Source organism: Lissotriton helveticus, chromosome 6 (genome assembly GCF_964261635.1).
Source record: "Lissotriton helveticus chromosome 6, aLisHel1.1, whole genome shotgun sequence".
Classification (NCBI taxonomy): domain Eukaryota; kingdom Metazoa; phylum Chordata; class Amphibia; order Caudata; family Salamandridae; genus Lissotriton; species Lissotriton helveticus.
The window spans coordinates 87630217-87655546 of NC_136067.1; the positions used below are offsets into that span (position 1 = coordinate 87630217).

The 25330-nt window shown below is 48.7% G+C and overlaps 1 protein-coding gene across 2 annotated transcripts in view; it reads left to right on the top strand.

Annotated features, from left to right (window-relative positions):
• Positions 1–25330, top strand: part of LOC144762259 (uncharacterized) — a 75003-nt gene that overhangs the window by 35225 nt on the left and 14448 nt on the right. The gene's annotated exons all lie outside the window — the stretch shown is intronic.

The following is a 25330-nucleotide window of genomic DNA, read 5'->3' on the forward strand; positions in this document are numbered from 1 at the left end:
GAGACGGCTCTCCTTAGACGCGGAGACGGGCTCCATATTCGCCGGCCGGCGGGCTGGCCCTGACCCCCACCGGAAGTGCCCATTGCTGGGAGCCGCGGAACACTGTGGGCCGCGGCGGCGGAGGCCCATGCTGACTGAGCGAACCTAGCGGGAGACCAACGCTTGCCACGACACTGCCGGAGGCGTCTCCCTGTTGAACCCCCACTGCAGCCGACGGCGATCTCACCTGGCGAGAGGCTGCGGGGAGCTAGCGGAGGTCGGCGCGGCTTGGCGGGAACAGCCGCGCCGTGGAGAAGTACTCCTGCGACCGCCGGAGGCGGCACTGACCTGTCTGGAGCCCGGTGTGGGACGGTGAGGTCGCGCCTGCACCACCTATACCACTGCGGTAGTCGGAGAGGAGGTGAGAGGGTGTTACGGAGGGACGGGGTTTCCCTTGCTGATCCTACCGTTCCGAAGTTGCGCCAGACCCTCCAGCTGATCCTAACCTCGGCGGGGCACACCGCCGCGCGCTTGAAGTGACGCCTTGCAGCCCTGATCCCCTGGAGCTACCGAGCGGCGCTTTTCCAGCCCTGGGAGGCCCTAGACACGCGCGCCATTTAGATAACCTCGCTGGACACCCACAGCGGTCCTTAAGGCGACTGGCCCGTCATACCGTGCTGGCATAGTCACGCCTGGCGCACTCTGCCACCGCCTGGACCGTCACGAGCAAACGGGGCACTTGCTAGCTGTGGCGCAGAAAGGTGCTGCCCCATTAAGTGGCCGGTGGATTTCTCTAGACTGCTGAGATGGGGAAAAATGACGCCAAACAAGTTAAACTGAGCTTTGAAAATAGAAAACCACAGAAGAACACGATGGTGGAGTCGGATGCTGGCGCATCGTCATCGCAAGGTGCTCCCCCGGACATAGATTTTGGGGCCCTCATCATGGAGGTGAGAACCAGCTTGAAGAGCATCGATGCCAAACTTGATAACATGGCGGCGCAACTCGAAACCGTGAAAGCAAAGGTGGACACCCACGAGAAGAGACTGGACTGTCTCGAAAATAGGCAAACTGAGTGTTGCGAATTCCAGCAACAGGCCAAGCGGCACATAACGACGCTGGAGCGGGAGATCGACAATTTGCGCGCCAAGTCGGACGATTTGGAAGCGCGCTCCAGAAGGTCCAACATCCGCATTACAGGCATTCCAGAGACTACAAACACAGGAAAGATGGAATCATTTGTGTCGAGCCTCCTGCATGAACTGTTCGATCCTGATCTGTCCACGGTTTTCACGGTGGAGAGAGCACACAGGTCCCTAGGGAAAAAACCACCGGTGGGCGCCCCACCGCGTCCAATTCTGGCTAAACTACTTAACTACCAAGATAGGGACGTCATTCTACGCTTGGCGAGAGAGAAGGGTAAGATCACACATCAGGGCAATCACATCTCCTTCTACCCGGATTTCACCCCCCTGGTGCAAGCGGCCCGCAAGGAATTCCTACCAGCGAAGAAAATTCTACTGCAGGCTGGCGTGCCCTACTCTCTCCTGTACCCGGCAAAGCTGAAGGTTCACCACGAGGACACCTCTCACTTCTTCACTGACGCCAAATCTGCCCTCAAGTTCGCCAAACACATTTGTGCTGGAGCCAGGAGAAAATCGCCAAGACTTGAGGAAGCTTCGGAGCAGCTCAGTGACAATGACTGAGAACTCTAATACGCTCACCCTGCATGGCTGCGATTTTACTCTTTGCATTGTAGCTAGGAGCCTAGATTGGTCTCTCGCACGGGTGTGCTCCTCCCGATCTGGCTCATTGGGGGTGGGTCATTGAGACGCTTTTGTGCGCCACTTTTTAATGTTGCCTCCGCGTCTCCTCTGGGACATTGGTTGTCTGCGGACCTTGGGGACTACGGGATGGGGGGCACTGCCTGAACCCAGGAACCCTAAAGTTTGAATGTAGCCACCCCGCGTATACGGGGTTGTTTGCCGAGCGCACCACGCCTCATGGGGTGCCTCCCTTTGTTGTTGATGTTGGGGTATTTCCACGCATTGCATGCAGGTTTCTGGGATATGTCACGACCTAATTGGGGGGTTGCTGAGGGAGGGGGGTGGATGGGGGGTTTTCAAATGTTGCGAGTTTTGGTTCGTATCTGGTGCAATGTACTACTACACATGCTCATATATTTGCGCGCTGTGTCTGCAACTGTGGTATCTGGGTGCCCGAATGGCCTCCGGGGGCGGGGATATGTGTTAGGGGCTCGATGCTGTCGGGTACTTTAATGGGAGGTATCAAACTCTGGACTTGGAACATTAGAGGCCTTGGGGACTTCAAGAAGGCCCGTTTGCTTCATGGCATATTGACCAGACACAATGTCGATATTTGCTTTCTACAAGAAACCCATCTGAATGTCACCCCCTCAGCCCGATTGAAAAATTCCAGATGGGCGCACGTTTATTCTTCCATCTACTCAAATTATGCGAGGGGCGTTGCCATACTCATACGTAGAGGGTTGGATTGGCGGGAGCACTCCCAGGTGGGGGATGTGGAGGGGAGGTATGTTCTGCTTCACGGATCTTTACAGGGGCGACCTATTGTTCTGGCTGCAATCTATGGCCCCAATGTGGATGATCCTGACTTTTTCAGTACTGTTTGGGCGAAAATTGTGTTGTTGAATTGCCAGACGGTTGTGTTGGGGGGGGACTTCAACATTGTGTTAAATGACGACATGGATCGCAGGGGTGTGAGCAGACCACAGCACACTAGAGCGCGTCAAGCGATCTCTGCTATCATGAATGAGGGACTGCTTTCAGATGTGTGGCGAGCTAGAAATCCGGGAGCAAAAGTGGGGACCTGTTACACCTACCATAAGGCTGCGTGGTCGCGGCTAGACTTCTGGTTGGTGTCTCCTGATGTTGCGACGTGGGTGTCGAATGTTGATATCATGGCTAGATCACTGTCGGACCATGCTCCGTGTATGTTGGAATTGCTCCCCCCAGACACTACGCGCAGGGCGTTCCAATGGCGCCTTCCCCCACACGTGCTCACTGACCCTGTGTTTGTAGAGGAGATAAGGGAGGACATCACTAACTACTTTGTTGAGAATGCTGGGTCTGCCACATCTGAGGCTATTGTGTGGGACGCCTTTAAAGCTGTAATCAGAGGTCAATGTATAGCACGAAAAGCAGGGGTCCTACGCACCATAAGGGACGCATTAGCTAAACTTGAGGGGGAACTGAAAGACCTTGATGCTGCTTTTAGCTCTGACCCGTCGCTGGAGATTGCTGGCGCTCTAAAAACCAAATTGCTAGCCTTTAATGAGGAAGCAGAGCGGGAGGTGTGGTTTCTAGGGAAACAAGCAGAGGCGCGCAGGTATGGGGAGGGAGATAGGCCGAGCAGGACACTTGCCAGACTGATTGCGCCTCGCACACAATCGAACTATATCCACACTATTTATGATAACACCGGACACCTAGTGGTAGGCCAAGAGGCAGTGCTAGGCGCCTTCGTTGACTTCTATGCTACCCTGTACACCTCAAGACAACCCACGGCGCCGGCATCACTGCGAGACTTTCTTGACTCCATAGCACTCGTATGGTTCAACAACAACCACAGACAATACATGGACCTCGCCGTCACAATACAAGACATCGCCCAGGTAATTAGGAGCATGCCAGCTAATAAAGCTCCTGGCCCAGATGGCCTGACTACCTCCTTCTATAAGACCTACGTAGCTGAACTTGCGCCGAGACTGCACTCTGTATTTGTCGAGGCACTCGAATCAAATTCCCTTCCAGACTCCATGCGTGAGGCTCTAATTATCACTCTCCTCAAGCCGGATAAGGATGAGCAGCAGCTAGACTCCTATAGGCCCCTGTCCCTTATAAATGTGGATGCTAAGATATACGCGAAAGTCATTGCAGATAGATTACAACCGATGTTGCCTATGATAGCGCTCCCAGATCAATCAGGATTCATCCCTGGCCGTGCGACATCTCATAATCTCCGAACGATCTTCTCGGTCCTTCACTATTTACACCCGTCAGTACAGGCGGCGGTGGTGTTTCTAGACGCCACCAAAGCCTTCGACTCCTTAGAATGGCCCTACCTCTTCAGTGTGTTGGGGCGGATGGGCTTCAGCCAGAACTTCATGACCCTGATTAAACTCCTTTACACGGAACCCAGAGCCCGGGTGAGTGTTAATGGTCTCGTCTCCAAGCCATTCAGTGTCTCAAGGGGTACTAGACAGGGCTGCCCTCTGTCCCCGCTCCTCTTCGCGATTGCGATGGAGCCGCTAGCGGCTCGAATTAGGCAGCACCACACCGCCAGGGGCATCGGATTTAGCACTAGAAGCTTACTGATCTCGCTATATGCGGACGATGTCACCTTGTATGTCCTGAATCCCAAAGATAACCTGAGCCCGCTACTCCGGGAATTTGTACGATTTGAGGGATTGGCGGGGATATCCATTAACTGGTCGAAGTCGGTGGCCTTCCCCCTGACTGAGAGCACTGATCGCCCTGCCCCTGACTACCCCCTCAGATGGGAGACGGAAGCTGTTAAGTATTTGGGCATCTGGATCAGCCGAGATGTGCAGGAGTTGTGGTCGCTGAATTTCGGTAGGGCGGTGGACTGGTTGGAAGGGAAGGTCGAGATTTGGAATAGGCTACCGCTGTCCCTGGTCGCGAGAATTGCACTGGCTAAAATGGTGGTCCTCCCCAAATTCCTGTACTTGTTCGTCAACATACCGCTGCCTATGACATCGCACTTCCACGCCCGTGTCCGCTCACTGCTGCTGAAGCTGGTGTGGGCTGGCGGTCAAGCCAGAGTCTCCTGGGATTTACTCACGCTTCCGCTCCGACAGGGGGGCCTGGGTGCCCCAGACTTGAAGCTCTATTCACTCTGTGCGCAAGCTCAGTTCCTTCATTTCTGGGCCTACCCCACCCCCTACCAGCCACATGCGGCGGTGGAATTAGCAGCGGTCGCCCCCATGCCACTACGAGTGGCACTTTATGGAAAAGTTACATGCCCGTCGCGTGAGGTAGACACAGTGGAAATGGTCCGCTGGTCCTGGCGGGAACTTCAGAGGAGAGCCGGTCTCTCCCTGCTTTATGCGCCAGCTGTCCCCCTGAGGGGCAACCCGATGCTGCCTTGTTTGACAGCAAGAGGTGACGTCCTCACTATCCGTGGGACTCGACTTCTCACCTTCGCTGACTTGTATCCGGATGGCACTTTTTTCGAGATGCCTGCGGATGGGGTCGACCAGCCCTGCACGTTTGCTGACAAATTGCTATATCATTCCCTTAGGGAGTCTTGCAAGAAGATAGGACCGGGCTTCCCGGAGGAACCTTGCGCGCTAGCCGCCCTTCAAAACTTGCTTTCACGACCTTCCCCCAAAAAGCTGGTGTCCAGGTTATATAACTGCATGCAGGAACAGGCCCCGGTGACAGTGGCCACGGCCAAAACCGCTTGGGCTGCGGACCTGGGAGACGAGTTACCGGACGACGCATGGGAGTATTGCTGTATGCAACTCACAGCCCTATCCCCAAATTATCGACTGCGGCTTATCCACTTCAAATTCCTACACAGGTATTACCGCACTCCGACACTACTGCACCGCATGGGTATCCGTGAGGATGCCTCTTGCTGGAAGTGTGGGGGTGACGATGCGTCCTTTATTCATGTGGCTTGGAGCTGCCCCAAGCTGAGTGTATACCGGTCGGAGGTCTTCACTGCCATTAATCAAATCACACAAAGGAATGACTCACCGTCCCCACTGCTAGGTCTGCTGGGGTATGTTAAGGACACTGAGCCCTGCGACAGGAGACTGCATGCATTACTTCTTTTATACGCCAAACGACAGATCGCACTGCACTGGGGCAGACCGGCCCTCCCCTGTCTTGGGAGCTGGATTAGAGATGTGACTTACGGCCACACACAACTGACGCACTACTGGGAGACCATGCCCACCGCTTCCAGACCCACTGACATATGGGGCCCGTTTATACAGTGGACTAAAGAACGCACGAGCTCAGACACCCCAGGTACCTCACGTGCCACGAGTGTTTCAGACGACATGGGCTGAAGGTGCGCGCTGCGTAGGTTAATGATCATGGTCCCGCAGTCCCGCGCTGACACTGACAGACCTTGCCCGGTCGCATGCTATGCGTATGCTGCCCCCACTGACCCAGATCGTATCCCTGGCCCCCCCCATCCCACTGGCCCTCCTGTGGCCTATTCACTACCCCTCCCCCCTCCCCCCCCCCCACGCCCTTCGCCTATGCGTACGCAGACAAGATGCCTTTACACGCCCGCCCTGCGCATGACTGGCCCTCTATCTGAACGACCTGTGGCAGGCCCACGAGACCCTTTTGTGGCCTGACGTGTTGTATGGATGCTGTTTCCGCGTACTTGCACCTATGTTTGACGTTGTTTTTTTGGTTTAGTTTGTTGGGGGGTCCTGTTGGGAGAAAAATGGTGCTGCCAGACACATCCTTTTCATAGGCCGCTGTAGCGGGTGGTTGACCGCTGCCTACTTAGGGGCGGCTTCATTGATCTTCGCTATCTTTCAATTGTCAGCAGCACTGTGAGAAAAGTAAGACCGTTTACTCGCTGAAGTTGTACTGCACACGCTAAAGCTTTTTATTATATTTCATGTTTCCCTCTGAATGCTTAGCCCGGCCGGACGATGGCCTCTGGTTTGTGTCTCCAACATCTCTGTACGACCTACCTGATAGCGGCCTGCCTCCGGGTTGTTGGCGTGACGCAGTGTACATCTTCTTTTTCATTTGTTTATAAATAAATGTCTTACAAAAAAAAAAAAATGTAGACACTCGCAGAGCACTCACTTGGAAAGTAAGAGGGCTTAATGACTACAGAAAGCTACGTAAGGTCCTTACATATCTGACGAGACAGGACATAGATGTGGCCCTGCTATAAGAAACTCATCTCCCGTCCAACTGCCCTATGCTGCGTAGCAGAGGTCTACTTGGCAACATTCATGATGCAGGATTTACTACTCATGTGCGGGGGGTACTTACTTGGGTCACACCTAAGTTGTCCCTCACTCTCAAACCGGTAGACATGGACAGAGACGGTAGATACACAATTTCTAGGTGTGGGGGGAATGGTATGGACCTGCTCATAGTTAACATCTACGGCCCTAACTTCGACAACACAGAGTTTTTTCGGTACTGGCAGACAGAATAGGCCGAAAAAGAGAGGGACTGCAGCTTTGGGGGTGGGGGGGGGGGAACGTTGTGACCTTAACTTGGTCAGAGACCCAAGACTCAATAGATCGGGGGGCCGGAGAGACACATTGTGGCGGCTGCAAGAGCAGTAGAGAGCGCAATAGTTAGGTGAGATTTATGCGATGTATGGCGCCAGAGACACTCGAATAGAGGAGGCTTTACACACTACTCAGCATACCATAATCTACACACCCGCATTGATTATTGTCTGGCAGCTAGGGCACTCAATGAGAGGGTTCGCTCTAGCAGAATACTTCACTGCACATTTTCAGATCATTCCCCGATCCTAGTGGTCATTGACACACCCCGCAGGTCCATTCCTCCCTTCATGTGGAGGTTCCCGCCATACTTCTTACTTAATGCGGTTTTTAAAGAAGAATTAGCTGAAGCAATTGAAACGTTTTTTTTAAACAAATGTGGGCTCGGTTGATGGCTACCAAGTCATCTGGGAGACGTTCAAAGTCTATATCCGAGGGGGTCACAATGTCTAAACACTCTGGTGTCCTCTGAGCCTTTCGGAAACGCCTGATGGAATTAGAGAAAAAACTAAAGATTTTGGAACAACGTCAGCTGTTGGAACCGAGTGATACCACCAAGCGGGAACTCACAGACCTGCTTGAGAAATATCATGAAGCTGCAGATGATGAAATGAAACACCTTGGTAATTATGCCACAGTCGGACATATGGAGAGAGCAAAAGACCAGGGGCAGTACTGGCCTAATTGCTTAAGAAACGCCGGGAGAAAACGCTGGTAGCTGAAATCAGGTCAGCAGAAGGCAAAATCCTGACTGAAGAGACAGAAGTGGCAGAAAGATTCAGTTAATACTATTCTTAGCTCTATACCTCCTGCAGTGGCGGCACAGAGGAAGAAATCACAGATTACCTAACTCACATAAAACTGCCATGGCTTACTAACACTCACCGAGAGTTCCTCATGAGACCTATTGAAAGAGAAGAAATTCTCTCAGCCCTATCCAACATGAAAGCGGGGAGCGCTCCAGGGTTGGACGGCCTCACAGTTTCCTTTTATAAGGCCTTCTTGGACCTCCTACTTACCCAGCTGACTGCACTTTTTGACGATATGTGCGTTGCTGGAACTATGCCACGAACAATGAGAGAAGCTGTGATTGTGGCTATCCTAACACCGGGCAAGTCACCAGATGAATGTGCCTCTTACCGCCCTCTCTCACTACTCAATGTAGATATGGAAATATTCGCGAAAATCCGTTTGGTTCCCCTAATCTCGGACCTAGTTGCACCGGAACAGGCGGGCTTTGTGCCTGGCAGGAATTTGACTTACAACTTGAGCACAGTCTTTGGTGCCCTCCAACATATCCGGCCAGAGACGCTGGCAGTAGCAGTCTTCCTTGAGATGGAGAAGGCTTTAGACTCCATCGAATGGCCCTTTCTGAGGCAAGTTTTCACCAGGATTGGCTTAGGTCCGGTCCTCATTCAACTACTAGGGGTTCTCTACAATGCTCCCACTGCCAGAATAAAAATAGGTAACCTAGTGATGGAAACCATCAATATTTCAAGAGGCACACGTCAGGGCTGCCTCCTGTCTCCTATTTTATACGCGCTGGTGGCGGAACCTCTTGCTTGCGAGAATACCATGGGTTCAGAGGTATTAGAATCCCAAGCTATCAGCTTATAGTCTCCAGATATGCAGATGACACCCTACTGTACGAGACTCGGAAATCAACCTTTCCCTGGTCCTGCGCGAAGTGGTTCACTTTGGCGCTCTGTCAGGCCTACGCATGAACTGGCCGAAATCCATTATATTTCCACTCACACCGAACACACCCCAAATTGAGCCGGACTACCCTTTGCAGTGGTCTACGAACGCGGTAATGTACCTGGTTATAAGAGTGCATACAGATTATGTAGTGTTCAGAGAAAACTATGGTGTGGCCATCTTCAAACTGGAAGATGATGTGGATTATTGGAGCAAAATCCCTCTGTCCTTGCTTGGCAGAATCCACATCATGAAAATGGTAGTGTTGCCACGCCTTTTACCTGATGATGAAGTTAGCTTGGGCGGGTAAGCAGGCGCGCGTCAAGTAGCAGATTCAAACCCTACCATACCACATGGGCTGTCTAGGCGTGCCGGATATTGATTTATATTACAGAGCTGCGCAGAGCGCACACGCGTATTATTGGATGCATGGTTCTCCAAACATCCTGCATCTCCGCATAGAAACAGCGGTGGCGGCTCCACTGCCACTGCCCGTCTTGATGTTTCAAGCTCCTAACCGTAGGACGGGTATTCTGGACTCAATCAATGCAACGACACATGCGTGGCACCACCTATTGCAATAGCAGGCAGGTGTGATTCTCTACTCACTGTCTTCCCCGCTTGATTGGTGCCGCTGGCTGCCCCCGTGCAGAGATAAAGGGGTTACACGAGCACTCAACACACTGGGAAAACAGAATGTGGGAGAGTTATTCGAAGATTGGGTTGCCAAGACTTGGGGGGATTTTAACTCTGGTGACCCGTCATCCACTATGCTCACACAATTTCAGTTCCACAGAACACGACATGCACTGCTAAATATTTTAGGGGATGACTTACTCGAACCTCCAGAACTTCCAGCATTAACCCACATGATACAGGCAAAATCACTATTAAGGATAGTTTCCACAATTTATACATTATCTATGTCCTACAGAGAAAACCACTACACCAAGGCCCGGCTGGCCTGGCAGCGAGACTTGAATAGAGACATTGACGACACAACGTGGACTTACTGCTGCGCTAGCACCCGGCGCGTCTCTCTGAACGGTAGGCACAGATTAATACACTTTAAATACCTCAATAGGGTATACTATACCCCAGAGAGATTGCACAGATAGGGCCTGCGGGAGGATCCAGCTTGCGAGCGTTGCACTATACAGCCTGCTGATTTTCTCCATTTGGCCTGGTCTTGCCCTGAGATATCTGCCTTCTGGGATTTGGCCTTCAAGGAGCTGGGACAGATTACTGAACTGACTCTCGCACCAGAACCGGCACTGGCCTTATTCTAAACTGTTACCTAAGAGGGTCCTTAGACTGGTGGACATGGGACTACTAATAGCCAAGCGCAGTGTGGCAATCTGCTGGTCATGCGGACCTGTTCCCACGATGGCACAGTGGTCACGAGACATGATATACTGTAGCACACAGACAGAACTATTCAGTGAACTCCTACCCCCATGGAGTAGACCAAAAAACTTCTGAGAATTGTACAAAACTTACCTTGCCACTAAGACGAGTGATGATGGGGCAGCGGCAAACATGGCGCAGGGCACGACTGATCAATTAACAACATCCCCCGGCCACCACACTGAGAGCGATGCTCCCTGACTTTTAGTTTGACGCTGATATTGCACTGAAGCTGTTTTGAGAAGGAACACTTAGGAATTGGGAGTAGCAATAAGGATAATTGAGTTTATACAGCTGTAATAAGATGATATTACTGTCGTAATGGTGCCATGATTGCATTTTCCTGGACATCGTGTGTAACAGCTAATGTCATTTTGTCATATTGAGTCTCAAGTCTGTTTGTTATGAGAAAATTAATAAAATAAATTAGTTAAAAAAAATACAGCTCCCTGCCAAATGGTCAACCTCAACAATTTGTGGCTCTCTCATCTGCATCAGCCATCTGAGAGGCCTGTGGTAAGTTTGAAGAGTAAAGTGAGTCCCGGGACCGAACCACAGCAAAGGCATCCCGCTCAATGGCACTTCAGTGCTGGAGCCTGCGATCTGGGGAGGAGTCGCCTGCTGAGAAAGGTAACTGGTTGATCTTGACCCTGGTCATTTAGCACACAATCTCATAGCTGGTTTTTCCCTTTTTCGATTGGGTTTGGACACTGGAACCACTGAGCTCACCCATGGAATACTAGAGCTCAATCACCCCCATATTCTAGCATCTTAGCAGCTGCAGCTTTAATGTTAGCTTTGACTTGATCTGACAGTCTGTAAATCTTATAGATTTCCCAGCCACATCCATTGTTGTTATATAAAGAAGTGCATGAAGCCACTGAGTGGAGAGGTGGCAGATCAGCCACCCATTTTAGACCGATTTTCCTTCTCACCAGCACAATAAGATAGAGGAGTAGCTTTCTCGTATTCCCACTCAACTACTCCAGCCCTCTGCTATATAAATAATAATCAAAGAGAAGCTTATCTTAATATCCACCGGCACAATGCTTGAAACGGGGTTAGCCATTTCTTCCCAAAACATCTGGATTTCTGGGCTTTCCTTGAGAATACAAATTCCCGCTGCATTCTCTAACCTACATTTAGCACATTTGGCGACACGCCCTTACTGCATCATCGATATTCTGTACGGCGATAAATAAGCTCGGGGGAGGGAAAAAAGATGGTTTCTTCTTAAAAAGTGCAGGCTTGACAACAGAAAATAAAGTGTTCCTCAATACTTGCCACAAGTCTTGTAACTGCTCCCTCGGCAAGCATCCTCCCCAGAGTTCCTTCACCAGTGTAAATCCCGAATCTCTTGAATAATGTTTAATATGTATTTAGTGTCCTTTTGCATACTTTTCTTGATCTCACTGAGGAGATTACACTCTCAGGGTCCACCTCTAGGTCAGAATGAATACTACTCTCTTCTTCATCCCCACTCTCAAGGGTGATTACTTCCTCCAGTTGAGCCTGATTCTTTCTGGCTTCTTCCCAGGTTCTAAGGGCTTTCTCCAGCAGAAAGACCAAGGAAACGTTTCCTCTCCTTGCACAGTGCTCTTATGTTGTGCTGCGGGCCGTGGTTCAGCCTGTGACACCGACTGCTGCTGTGGGCCACTGCACAGCCCGCGGTGCCTCCCTCTTCTTTACGGGCGTGCCGAGGTTCTACGAGGTGGCCCGTCTACTTCTTTTCTGTGTCGGGCACGCCGCAGCTCCAAGCCGCCCTCCGTTGTAGGATTTGCAACATTTCAGCAATTCCCCATCTCCAGTCTTGGTTGTACTATAAGATATGGCTGTGGGGCCTTATCATACAGAACACTAAAAACACCATCCTGGATCCAGTCAGGCTTGTTTACTTAACCTCAAGCCCAGCCCTGAGTAACTGGGGCTTTGAGCAGTAAAGGCTAGCAGAGGAACTATGGGGCTTATGTACAAGCTCCTTTCGCCACTGGTGCGTCTCTTTTAAAATGGGAAAAAGTGACGTACCAGTGGCGCAAAGGACTTGTAAATAAGCCCCTATGTGTTAAGCATTTAACAGCACCAAACTATGAAATAAGAAAACAACGACAAATGAAAGAAAGAAGACGTCAAATCCTAAACATAAATTATATTGTTATGAATTTTTAGAGACCTTGATGAACGAAATCCACCTGAGGGTTCCGGAGATACAGATTTTAGAAGATATCACTTTTAGATGCAACAACAAACAAGCATTGGGCAACAAAAACTCTGAAAACTTATGAAAAGTTTGGAACAGTGAGTTTGGCTACTTTGGTCCAGGTTGGATGGACAATTACAGGAGGGCGGAGATTTAGGGAGCTAGAGTAGACACTGTGGACAGTTTCCTGGCCGTCAGAGTTTTTAAATCACAATCCAAACTTTGCAGGGCAACTGCCATAGGCATCAATGGAAAGGTCCTGATGCTGAGGGATACAGGCAAAAGAAGCTCAAAGGATGCTTTGGTTGTGGTGTGGTCCACAGGAGTGTCTTTGTGAGTGCTCCTCAGTCCATGGGTAGAGTGGGGGCAAACATGGCCACAGAGATCAGGGGTCCCTCAAAGTCCTCTACGTTGCAGTAGCAGGCCAGCTGATGCTGGGCTACTGGTCAGTCTGCACCTTGGTTGGGGCGAAATCCTTAGGAGGGGGCTAGTGTCCGGTGAGTTTGATGAATTTGGGCTTAGATAGCACTCCCATATCAGACAGAGTCGGTGCAACTTTTGGCTATCTTGGATTTGACCTCTTGGGTGCTTAGGGACAGGTAGTGGTGAAACGTTTGCGGGTGCCACCAACTTGTCAGTTTAGGCTACTTCAGCTCTTGTGTCCCTGTAGCTGGTCCCAGGAGATCAGCCAACTGATCCTTGAAGTCCCTGCTATAGGTTGGGCCTGGGATTCAACTTTTACCCGAGCCAGAAGCTGCAGGCATAGTCGAAATCTATGTTAGTCCACAGTATAGCAGTTGCAGTCCTTCCGATGGTGCAGTCTCTCGTTGTGAGGTTCCAAAGGCAGCTAGGCAGTTCCAGCATGATCTGAGGGTCAGAGTGCCAGGGATGCTATATTTATCCCAGGAAAGTGCCCTTACGGTACCATGCAGTCACTAGCCAATAACCTCCTACCTATTGATGCAATTTCTGTGAGGTGTGGCATCTGGCTACCCCAGACTGCTACATTCTTGTCCCTTTCAAGAGGGCACACCCCTTCCCAGTCATTAGGAGCTTGGCAGCCTACCATATAGGTGCGGCTACCAGAGGACTACACACCCATGGTGGAACTGGTCTGGCGGATGCTTATTCCTCCTTGACCCTGTCTCCACTTTGTCTTCAGGAACAAAAGGCATCCTGCTCAGGGGTGTTGGTGCTACTTCTGTCACAAAGGTGGCTTCACCTTTGAAGCTCGCTTTTAGGGCTAACACTGAGTGGCCATTCTGGGAAAAGAGGTGACGCCTCACTCTGTGGCAACTGCCTTTTTCACGTGCTGGGGAGTTGTTCACACTTCTCCCCAGGCAGTCAGAAAGCTGTCTATGTGCCAGGGCCTTTGTCTGGAGCACAGGGTGGCTACTTCCTAAAAGTTGCTTAACTTCAATAGTGGTATTAAATTCCACCGGGGCATCAGGTCAGGTTTAAGGCCACAATTAATTTCATACCCTACATGACCCAGTTAGGTAGTCCCATTCAGGAGTTAGCTGGGTTGGGGTGCCGAACGCTAATCCTGTGTTAGCCAGTTGGGCTACTAACATTATCCAAAACAAAATGACAAATTTCAGGTATTACTGTGAACATATTAAAAATATATTTTTTACTTAACAAAATACAGCTCCATGCATAGGGTTCCGAAGGCCTTCCTTAGGCGAGTCTTACATATAGTGTTAAGGGGTATGATGGCTTTTCCATTGGTGTGAATGGCAAAGTCAAACTGGCAGTAAAAATGCTGTCCTTCCAGTCTGCAGTGGTTGGGTGGGAGCCATTTTGTCCTGTGTCACACACAGGGTGGCACAAAAAGTGCTGCAGCCCTGAGTGGGCCCTCTGCCTTACATGCCCTGGGTAACATATACTAGGGACTTGTAAGTAAGTTAGTCCATGCCAATGTGAGGTATCCAATTCAACATGTAATTTGTATAGGGTCAGAACACTGTAACTGGTGGTAAGGTTAGCAGGGCTCCGTGCACTCTCAGAGGAAAAAAAACAGCAGAATCAGTCCAAAAATAATATTGACGTACCAGACAAGGACTCACAAACCACACTATTAACCACTGGATGCTGATATTGGGGCCTGGGACACCCCACACATCCCTAATGAAGATGCACTCATGAGAGAGACATGTAGTTTCTTGCCATGATTTTTGGGGCAGTCATGTATTTATTGCTTTTCTGAATTCTAGGTCTGTATTGATGGTCCGTATTCTCTTTGGAAGTTTTCTCCACGGGTTGTGTCTGTATAGAGAAGGACCTCCCACCAATGCAACGTTTGTACCAGTTAAGGAGCCATTCTTGAAATGAGGGTTCTCCTCTGAGTGGACAGGTTGAGTTTAGATTGTGAGAAGGTTGGTCCGTCCCACGGAAGCCCCAGTTTGAAATGCTCCGAATCACATAATTCTTCTGCTGGATGCCAGTGCAGAGCCCCAAGTGCCACAGCACTTTCATATAAAGGTTCATCCAGTTTGGTTCAGCACTGCAAGTTAAGTGCAGACCCTCCAAGCAGGGGGCACAAGTGGTCTTTAAGATTTCAATTCCCAGTGGAACCTTTGCTATCTATACAGGAACAAAACTCTAAAGTATTTACACTACACGCGGCATGAACGTAAAACTTTACTCCAGGAACTGCCGTTTCTTCGAATGTTTTAAATCCATTCAGTAGCTTTTGAGAAATTAGTGTTCTTAAACATTTCTGTTGGGTTTGAAATGGTTAACAAATGGAATTATTCAAAGTGTAATTACAGTGAGATCCGCACATCTGTGTTAGTGCACGCGCAGTTTGACAGAATAACTCCATCTTATTGGATGAGGGAGCTCATTTTTTGTGCTGTCCTTATCTGGTTCTGGAAATCGTCTGTGCATCAGATTGAGTGGCTGCTGCATGAGAAGAATGTTGTGGCTGTCATTATTGGAATCAGTCATTCGCTCCCCACATCCTGAAAAAAAAAGAAATGGCATATTAGTGGAGGGTAGGTACACCTTGACCCCCAGACCATGTTGGGGGTCCGAAAGGTTAACCTTCAAATAACAAGCTTTTTAAAAGGTATCTTTTGCAAACCCGACTGCAGGAATAACCTGCTTCAGCACGACTCTGGAGGTATGCAAAAGTGCAGCAAGAGGTCATTGTCCTTTTTTGGACCTCCTGCAGTTTTGCGAACCCCATGGAAGGCTGGACAAGTGACCAGCACACTGCAAGGGTTTGCAAATGATTGACTAGATGCCACAAACCCCAGAAATATTTGTAAAGAACCCCAGAAATTTACTGAAAAAGTTTACAGTGCAGCTATGATTTGTGTTTAGTTAAAAGATCTTAATAAATGTTATAAATGTTAAAAATGAAAAGTTTATTGATAGACCATGGAGGAAGGGCTACCTTCCATCATGGTGGCAGAGGACTTAATGCCCGCCATCCTTACAGACAGACAGTCGTTCATCCTATTTAGAGATGACAGCTGACCAGCGGCCAGCTTTGTATTTTGGAAGGAACCATCATCACAGTGCAGGGGTGTAATACAGGCCCCCGCATTGGGGGGGACCCCCGAGCTGCAGGGGGCCCCCTCAGCACAGTACTGAGGCCTGAGTGCTCTGGATTAAACCCAGAGCGGGGACCCCCCCTGTGTACCTTGCACGGGGGGCCCTTCAACTTTCGTTACGCCACTGTCACAGCGGTTCACTTTACTATACAATAAGTTTCACAGACAGCTGTTGTTGGTTTTGATGTCCATCCACCAAGCATATAATATTGTTGTTTTTTTTAAACAAACTCCAGATATAGTTATTTAAAAAGCTAATGAACCCCCTTCCCCCACCTCCAAACCCCCTGGGATTTCTATTCCAGGGCTTGGGGCTCCATGTGTGTTTTTTTAGGCTGAGGCTACCGTCGCACTGCGTAAGCAGTGGGCGGAGCCGAAATTTTATGTGTATAGTATGGGGGCCTAAACACACCCCTCTTCGCCATGGCTGGCCTCGTAAATGCTGGTCAGCCATTGGAGGAGAGGAGCGTCACTCAGTTCAGGGCCCGCCTTGATGCGATTCGGAGGCGTTTTGCTCTGTTTTTTAAGCCCTGCCCCTTTTCTAGTGGTGGGCGTTACACCCTCCCTGTTGCCGAGGTCCCAGTCTGACCTAAACACGCCCCTCAACTTAATACCTGGCAAATGGAAGTAGTGTCTTTAGATAATCATGTCCCGCCCCAGCTACATTTGAGGAGTCCCTGCTCTTATTATTCCCCATTTGAAGCTCTGGGCCACAGCTGCGCTCTCTAGCCAGGCCATAACAGTGGAAGCAAAGCACCATGGGAGCGTGGGGATTTGCATGACACTTATTCATAGTCGCAAATATATCAACATTTATTTCATAACACTGGCATTTACATGGTCCACGCCTGTGTTACTTGGCAATCAAAGTGAAATCCTGCTGGAAGATTACGTGCTGGATTAAAAGGTATGTGTGTGTTTTGCTAACGTAACGTGTGCCTGTCGCCTTTCACACCCGTGCTGATCCATTGCAGGAAGTCATATACACGTGTCGTGCAGTCACGCGTGGATTTTCGCAAGTGTAGATTTTCGCGTGAGTGCATCTGAGCACAAGTGCAGGGAGCGGCTGAGAATGTGAGCCCCGGGGGTGGAATGTCCTGATAGTTTGGGGCAAACTCTGAATGTACACATTTGTGAATCTCCTCCAATCCCTTCCTACCAGGAATGGGAATTTACTTCTGACTAGGATGGAGGAGACGGAAGCACCCCAAAAACGGACCACCAAAGTGGGAGGGTCGCTCCAGGGGAAAACTAGTTTTCTCTAGGAGAAAAAAAAGGTCAAAGTTAGCCTGTCCCTTTGCACTGCTCGGTAGATTTACACGTGAGCAAATATATACGTGTATGTTTACTCAACCAAAGATGGAATGCACAGAAGTTACCCTAGGTGCAGCCGGGTTTAGCCTGACAAGCCTTGAAGTGCAGGTGCGCACCTGACAACCTTTGTGGCGCCTGACTCGACGTCCCGTGAAAACAAGCTGCACAGGGGTGCTTGGAAGGGGCCAGTGTTTGTTTACAATGAAACCGAAGCAGTGAAACAGGTGTCCTGCTAAAGGCAGCTTTGAAAAAACAATTCTTTTTCTTTCCGGCGTTGACTTTATCGGATCGAGTGCAAACACAAACACTAACAGCGAAGGGGCCCTGAACCAGCAGGGGAGGCCGGCACAAAAATACCTGCAGTGCAATATCCACACAATTGTCACAGATTGGCTGGGAGCTGTAGCTTATTTTGGATCTGGGTTCCCAGCTGCCGACTTTGGAACTGGGGAACCAGGTTCGAATCTCGGCGCTGCCTCATCATCCTGTGATTCTGGACAAATCCTTTTTCTCCCTGAGCCCCAAAAAAATGAAGTTAATCTGACGTTGTGTGATGTAATTTGGTGTTGACGTAACGTGCTCTAAATTCCTTGGGCGCAAACTGTAAAAAATAAAAAAATAAATGAATAATACAGTTAACCCTCCACTTTGTGAATTCCTGAAATGTGTAAATCTATTCTACACCCTTGTAGGGTAGTAAACCGCCTAGTTTCAATGTACAAAAACAAATTATTTAAAAGAATAGGTCCAAAAGATACCAGAGAGAGTGATCGCTGATTCCACATCGCACATGAATTCAAAGGGCTCCTCATTTTACCCTAGTTCTGTGTTCCTTCTCTTCTCTCTGGGCGTGGTGTTGTCAGTAAAAAGAGATTCACTCATTGAAGTGGGAACTCCTTTTTAGGTTGAGGCTACCGTCGCACTGCGTAAGCAGTGGGCGGAGCCGAAATTTTATGTTGTGTAGTATGGGGGCCTGAACACGCCCCTCTTCTCCATTGGCTGGCCTCGTAAATGCTGGCCAGCCATTGGAGGAGAGGAGCGTCACTCAGTTCAGGGCCCGCCTTGACGCGATTCGGGGGCGTTTTTCTCTCTTTTTTTAAGCCCTGCCCCTTTTCTAGTGGTGGGCGTTACACCCTCCCTCTCGCCGAGGTCCCAGTCTGACCTAAACACGCCCCTCAATACAAAAAATTATGGCCGTTTCTCCGAGCCATTTGTGAATGACCTCGGAGAAACATGGTGGTGTGGAGTGCTCCTCTCTTGCCTTCCGAGATCGTAAGGCAAGAGAGGAGCGCTCCACACCATCATGTTTCTCCGAGGTCATTCACAAATGGCTCGGAGAAACGCCCGTCACTCCTACTTCCTCATGCCGCATCCCTCATTCCTTGGTCCTCATTCTGCATCCCTCACTCCTAGTTCCTCATTCCGCATCCCTCATTCCTTGGTCTTCATTCCACATCCCTCACTCCTAGTTCCTCTTTCCGTATCCCTCACTTCTGGTTCTTCATTCCACTTCCCTCATTCTTTGGTCCTCATTCCGCATTCCTCACTCCTAGTTGCTCATTCCGCATCCCTCACTCCTTGGTCTTCATTCCACACCCCTCACTCCTAGTTCCTCATTCCGCATCCCTCACTTCTGGTTCTTCATTCCACTTCCCTCATTCTTTGGTCCTCATTCCGCATCCCTCACTCCTAGTTCCTCATTCCGCATCCCTCACTCTTAGTTCCTCATTCCGCATCCCTCACTCTTAGTTCCTCATTCCGCATCCCTCACTCCTAGTTCCTCATTCCGCATCCCTCACTCCTAGTTCCTCATTCCGCATCCCTCACTCCTAGTTCCTCATGCCGCATCCCTCATTCCTTGGTCTTCATTCCGCATCCCTCACTCCTAGTTTCTTTTGCTTCCATCCTCCTTGGGGTGAGACTGCCTGTTTTTTTTAGGTCAATTTGCCCTGTAGGTGGGGCAGGCGGTTGCAAACTCACAAAGCACCTGGGAATACGTTTCTGTATCTGGGGGGAGCTTCCCTTGTTATTTCTTGCCTCTGTTCCCTGCTGCTGTTTGTTTTTGTTCTTGCCTCTGTGTGGCTCTGTGTGTGTGGCTCTGTGTGTGTGTGACTCTGTATGAGGGTAGCTCTGTCTGTGTGAGGGTGGCTCTGTCTGTGTGAGGGTGGCTCTCTGTGTGTGTGTGTGGGTGGCTCTGTGTGTGGGTGGCTCTATGTGAATGACTGTGGGTGGCTCTGTGTGGGTGGCTCTGTATGTGTGTGTGGGTGGCTCTGTATGTGTGTGGGGGTGGCTTTGTGTGTGGCTCTGTGTGTGGGTGCAAATGCAATAGGTCTCACATTTGCGAGAGATTAAGCTATTGGCATTGTAAATGACAATGCCATTTATTTATATGTTTTAAAAACAAAAATATAAATAAAAAATGTCATGAGCAATGCCAATAGCTCTAACTTTAACAATGCCGAGAATATTGCATTGTAAATGCTTGTTTCTTTTTCCTTTTAATTGTCTCTCCCAACCAGGCTACACAGGGAGGCCTGAAGCCACGTTTCGTTGTCACTCTAGTGCAGAGGTGTTCAAACTTTTGTAGGTTGAGCCCCCCCAGCTGAATTTGTTTAGATGTTGGGCCCCCCCATCACCTGACAGAAATATCTGGAATCTGGTACACTACATAATCGACCGCCACACGCATATCACGGGCCATATCCGGCAAATAATGTTCAACACTATAAGAGTGTTTAGTAAATTGCAGGTTTGTGAGTGGGTGTGGTGAAATGACCGTGGCTTATTACACAGCTCAAAACGCAATTTTCCATGATAAAATGTGTGCATTAAACAAAAACATTTCTCTGTACATAGTAATAGAACTCTCACATCAATCACATTAAAAAGAAATTAAACAAAACGGTATTTACAAGAATCTGTTTAGGAATTATTCCAAGCCATCAGGGCAAAAACAGAGTTGCCTCTATCAAGAAGCCCCTGAAAGGCTGCATTGCAGTGCATGTAAATGTGTCCTTTTGTAATTTAGGAAGAAAACCTTGATGGGGCACGACATGCCCATACATGTGCACAGGGGCGCAACTAGACCCAAACTTCGGGTGGGGGCGAACACTCCGAACCAGGGATGGCCCTAGCACTGGTCGCACACAGTGGAACGGTCTGTTTTGGCGCCCCTCCCCCATTTCCTCCTCCTCCATGAATTTCCTCACTACCACTCACCAACAATGCACCTCATCTCTCTACAGCACCTTTCTGGCAAACATTTCTTTTTTATAGCACTACTCCTTGTTTACTCACACTCAGTTCTTTGATCTGCATGGTACACATTCTTTGTAGCAGGCACATTAACTCTCTGCGCTGTGTGGGTGGTGGCAGGAGTACCATGTGAGTGCGGGGTGAGCCATGCAACAGTGTGAGAGTAGGGTAAGAGGAGTGACTGCAGGGTGAGTGAGGTGACATGAATTTGGGTGCAGATTTAAGTGCAGAGTGGGACGAATGAATGTATGGTTAGTGATGGTCTTATTTGAGTGAGATTGCAGATTGGGCAGTGGGAGGGACAGGTGAGTGAAGTGTCACATGAGTGCAGGGTGAGTAGTGTGCTTGTGTGACTGCAGGGTGAGGTCAGGGTGAACAGCGCAAGTGCATTGTGAGTGCATAGTGATCACTGTGAGTCCAGGGTAAGCGGGTGAATGGTGTGAGTGCGTCAGGATGAGTGTGAGGGCATTGCAATCGATGTGAGCGCAGGGTGAGCATGAAAGTATGCCCTTCTCTGTGACTCTTAGAGTATATCCAGTCCTATCCCTTCCCTATGTATATAGAGATAACTCTAATCACTGGTATATGCTGTAGACCGTTGTGCTCTCCGCCAATCCTTTGTGACTCTTAGAGTATATCCATGTGTATCCCTTCCCTATGTATATAGAGATAACTCTAATCACTAGAATATGCAGTAGTCCGATATGCTCTTTACCATTCCTATGTGACTCTTAGAGTATATCCAATCTTACCCCTTCCCTATGTATATAGAGATAACTCTAATCACTAGTATATGCAGTAGGCTGCTGTGCTCTCAACCATTCCTATGTGACTCTTAGAGTATATCCATGTGTATCCCCTCCCTATGTTGATAGAGATATCACTAGTATAGGCCTTGAGTATATCCATTTGTATCTCCTCCTTGTGTGACTTTATCTCTTGTACATTTGCAATTTTTTCTGTTTGTACCTTTTTTTGTAACGCATGTAATCCTAAATCTGTATGCTTTCAACCGGTTCTTATGTAATGCAAAAATTTGCAATCATTTTTACGCATGTAACCGCCAGTCCTTATGTTTTCAACTGGATCCTATGTAAAGCGCTCTGACACCTTCGGGTAAAGTTCGCGCTATATAAAATTGCACAAATAAAAGTAAAGGGCGAGAATGAGGAGCGAGTTGTCTGAATGCATGGTGCATTCCCAGACACTTGCAGTAACTCAGAATGCTATTGGGAGCAGTGCAGGGTTTCAGATATGTTAAACTATTGCTATTATGGCATTAACCAGGGATCAGGGTGGAGGAAATAAATGTGCTGATCTTACAACAAACTTCCAGTTTTATGATTAGCGTTGCCAGGTCCTTATTTTGAGGTCACCAAAAGCTGTACTGTCAGGACTTGTGTGTGCATACCTTGAACAGCAAATATAAATAGAAGCACTGTTAAGAGTGTTCTAGGGCTGTTTGAATGATCCATGACTAATAATAAAATGGAACAAAGACAGAAAAGTCACATTATTAATGAATATATACTTGTTTATAAGCATATTTAGTGTCCGGACAATGAAGTTGCAGGCTGTTTAAACAACACATGGCTGGCTGGCATTTTTTTTTTGCAACTTGAAGCCCTGTGTGAATTTAAAAGAAACTTTGTCTCCTTTTGCTAAGATTTAACCCTCCCAGGACGGGGTTAAACTTGTAGAGTTGAAATGTTTCCGCTGCAGTTGGAGGCAGGATGTGTGTGTTCTCTTCTAAAAATGAAAGCCAGGAACAGATATACGGTAATTTCAGCTGCACTGGGAGGCAAGGACTCTCCTGTGCTATGAAATCAAATGCAAAGGAACAGGACTGTCTGTTTCCTTGCTTTCGTTTTTAGCAGGAGACTCCCTGCCTCCTACTGCAGCTGAAGCACTCCAGCTCTAAGAATTAACCCCCTCCTTGGACAGTTACTCAGCTCTTTACATCAGAAAAGCACGGGCACCTCGTGCCTTTTCTATTTCCCTCCCCCCTCCTTCCCCTCTCCAATCCTCTGTTATCGGAGCTCTGGATGAAGACGTGGACGACAGACAGTTAACAAACAAAGGGAAGATCTTGGTGTGGAATGCGCGCGCCCCCCCCTGGGATGGTGTCGGGCCCCCCCAGGGGGGCGCGCCCCACAGATTGAAGAACTCTGCTCTAGTGGATGGCACTATAAATGCTGCAGTCCGGGCGTGAAGCCACGTTTCGTTGCCACTCTAGTGGATGGCGCTATACATGCTGCAGTCCAAGCTTGTAGCCACTTTTCGTTGTCACTCTAGTGGATGGCGCTATACATGCTGCAGTCTGTGCCTGAAGCCACTTTTCATTGCCACTCTAATGGATTGCACTATAAAGGCTGAATTCCAGTCCTGAATCCACATTTCGTTACCACTCTGGTGGATTTTATAATAAATGCTTCATTCTGCCACACGTTTCATTGTCACTCTAGTGGATGACACTATAAATGCTGCAGTCCAAGGCTAAAGCCACGTTTCGTTGTCACTCTAGTGGATGGCACTATAAATGCTACAATCCAAGCTAACACATCTGGCATTGGTCACCAGCCTTTTAACTTTGTCAATGCTTGATTTGTTCGGACATGGTTTTTGCAAAACGTTATTATTGAGGAATGTAAATGTATGTAAATGTATTTCGATTTATATAGCGCACGAATCACCCAGGGGTCTCAAGGCGCTTGCTTAGGGAACCCGTCCTGGTATTCCCCTGTGAGATACCCCGGCAGGGTATCCACAAGGTGAAAGCCAGGCATCCCGCCGCGAGGGGCCGTAGTGGAGATTAAGCAAGCTATTGCCCAGAGTCGCAGAGTGTGACCCCGTGAGTCGAGTAGGCACCGGAGCGAGAATTGTTGAGTCCGTGGAATTTTGAGCCCGAGACCCGCCGAGGCGGGGAATCGAACCCTGGTCCACGGCCGATCTCAGCTTCCGGGTCTGCCGCCTCTAACCACTGAGCCACGCTTCTCCAGGAAGCTGGCGGACCTTCGTCACTCTAAAAGGAAAGGAAAGAATAATAAAATGTGAATGACAAAACAGGCTTATAGATGAAGTCTGACTGAAAGCCACTATAAATAACAGTGTGTAATACATAAAATTGATAAAATCGAAAGGTCAAACTAACACTCATCCTAAAAAATACAATTGATCTGGTGTTGGCTGCCAGCCTCTTGCCTTTGCTAATGCTTTTTTGTAAATCTTTGCTGCAAAATACAGATGGTTGAAAAGATAGAAAAATTAGAGAGGCGTGCAAAACAGAGCACTCGTAAAGACAGGCAGTCAGGGTTGAATAGACAGATTGATAGAGATAACCTTGTAGATAGTGACAGATACACCTAAAAAGATAGATAGACTGATAGATAGAATGATAGATTTGCAAAGATAAATATCTTTGCAAAGAGATATAGAAGTAATAAAATATGGATAGAGTTGCCAAGATAGAAATCTTATAAATAGAAGGACAGACTAGTAGATAGAGGGATACTAGATAAATAGACAGGATGATAGATAGAAAGGTAGACACGTATATAGATGGACAGTGAGACAGGTAGATCGACACAAACACAGACAGTGGTAGATAGATAGGATTGCAAAGACAGATAGCGCAGCACAGATTCAATTAGTAATATAATAGTTAAATATCTATGACAAACGCACACTCAAACCAAACTAGAAAGATCTACAAGCAGGACCTACAGATAAGTTGGTTCGCATGCATAGCTCTAGTCCTCAATTAAAATACAGACAGGAGTGCAGGTATAATTGAATTTAATTGTGTCATTCTAAAAAGTAAGGGGCATATTATCAAGAAACGGTGTTAAAATTATCGCTGCTTTAGAATACATGTTATATGAATACAGAGGGAAGAATCAATAGCATTACATCACATACGGGCTTTCGATGGATTGTACATGTAGTTGGAATATGCATTCAGCACCTTATGTGATCGTTCCTACTGGATTTGGCACAGTAAGCAGTAGGGTAAGTAGTCGACAGCGCTAGCATAGAGCAGTGAGTTAGGTATGGGTGTGCATATGGTGATACCACAGTTACATTGAGTTTCCTATAGTTTTTGAAATGAGGAACAGTCCGAGAGACATAGCATGGTGGAATACCTGGGAACAGTAATACGTACAGTAAATAATGAGTGCATCACAGGTGCCCAATGAAAGTCCGAAACACATGAGGATTCCTACTGCACCCACTCCCCTGGCGCAGAGGACGGGGAGGCCGCTGCACGTGTGAATAGGTAGCCCTGCAGGGGAGACCATATATCCCTTGGCCATGCAGACCGTGGCAACGTTTCAGCATACAAAGTCAATTGATCAAATCGTCCAACGACTCCTTGAATTTTGGTGCACGCCCCAGTCCCCATTTGCAAGCCACCTTACGCTTTGCTAACAGCACGAGCAAGAAATTTGCGGCAGGATTTGGGAATCAGCTCAGTGTAACCTAGCAACGCTTTTAAGGGTGTGCGTTCCACGTTTATGGGAACCATCTTATCTAATGCATCAAAGACAATATTCGCTTACTTGTGGACAATGCCATACCAGGTGCAGGAAATCAGCTCCTGGGCTGCCGACGCATCTCACATAGCTATCGGTA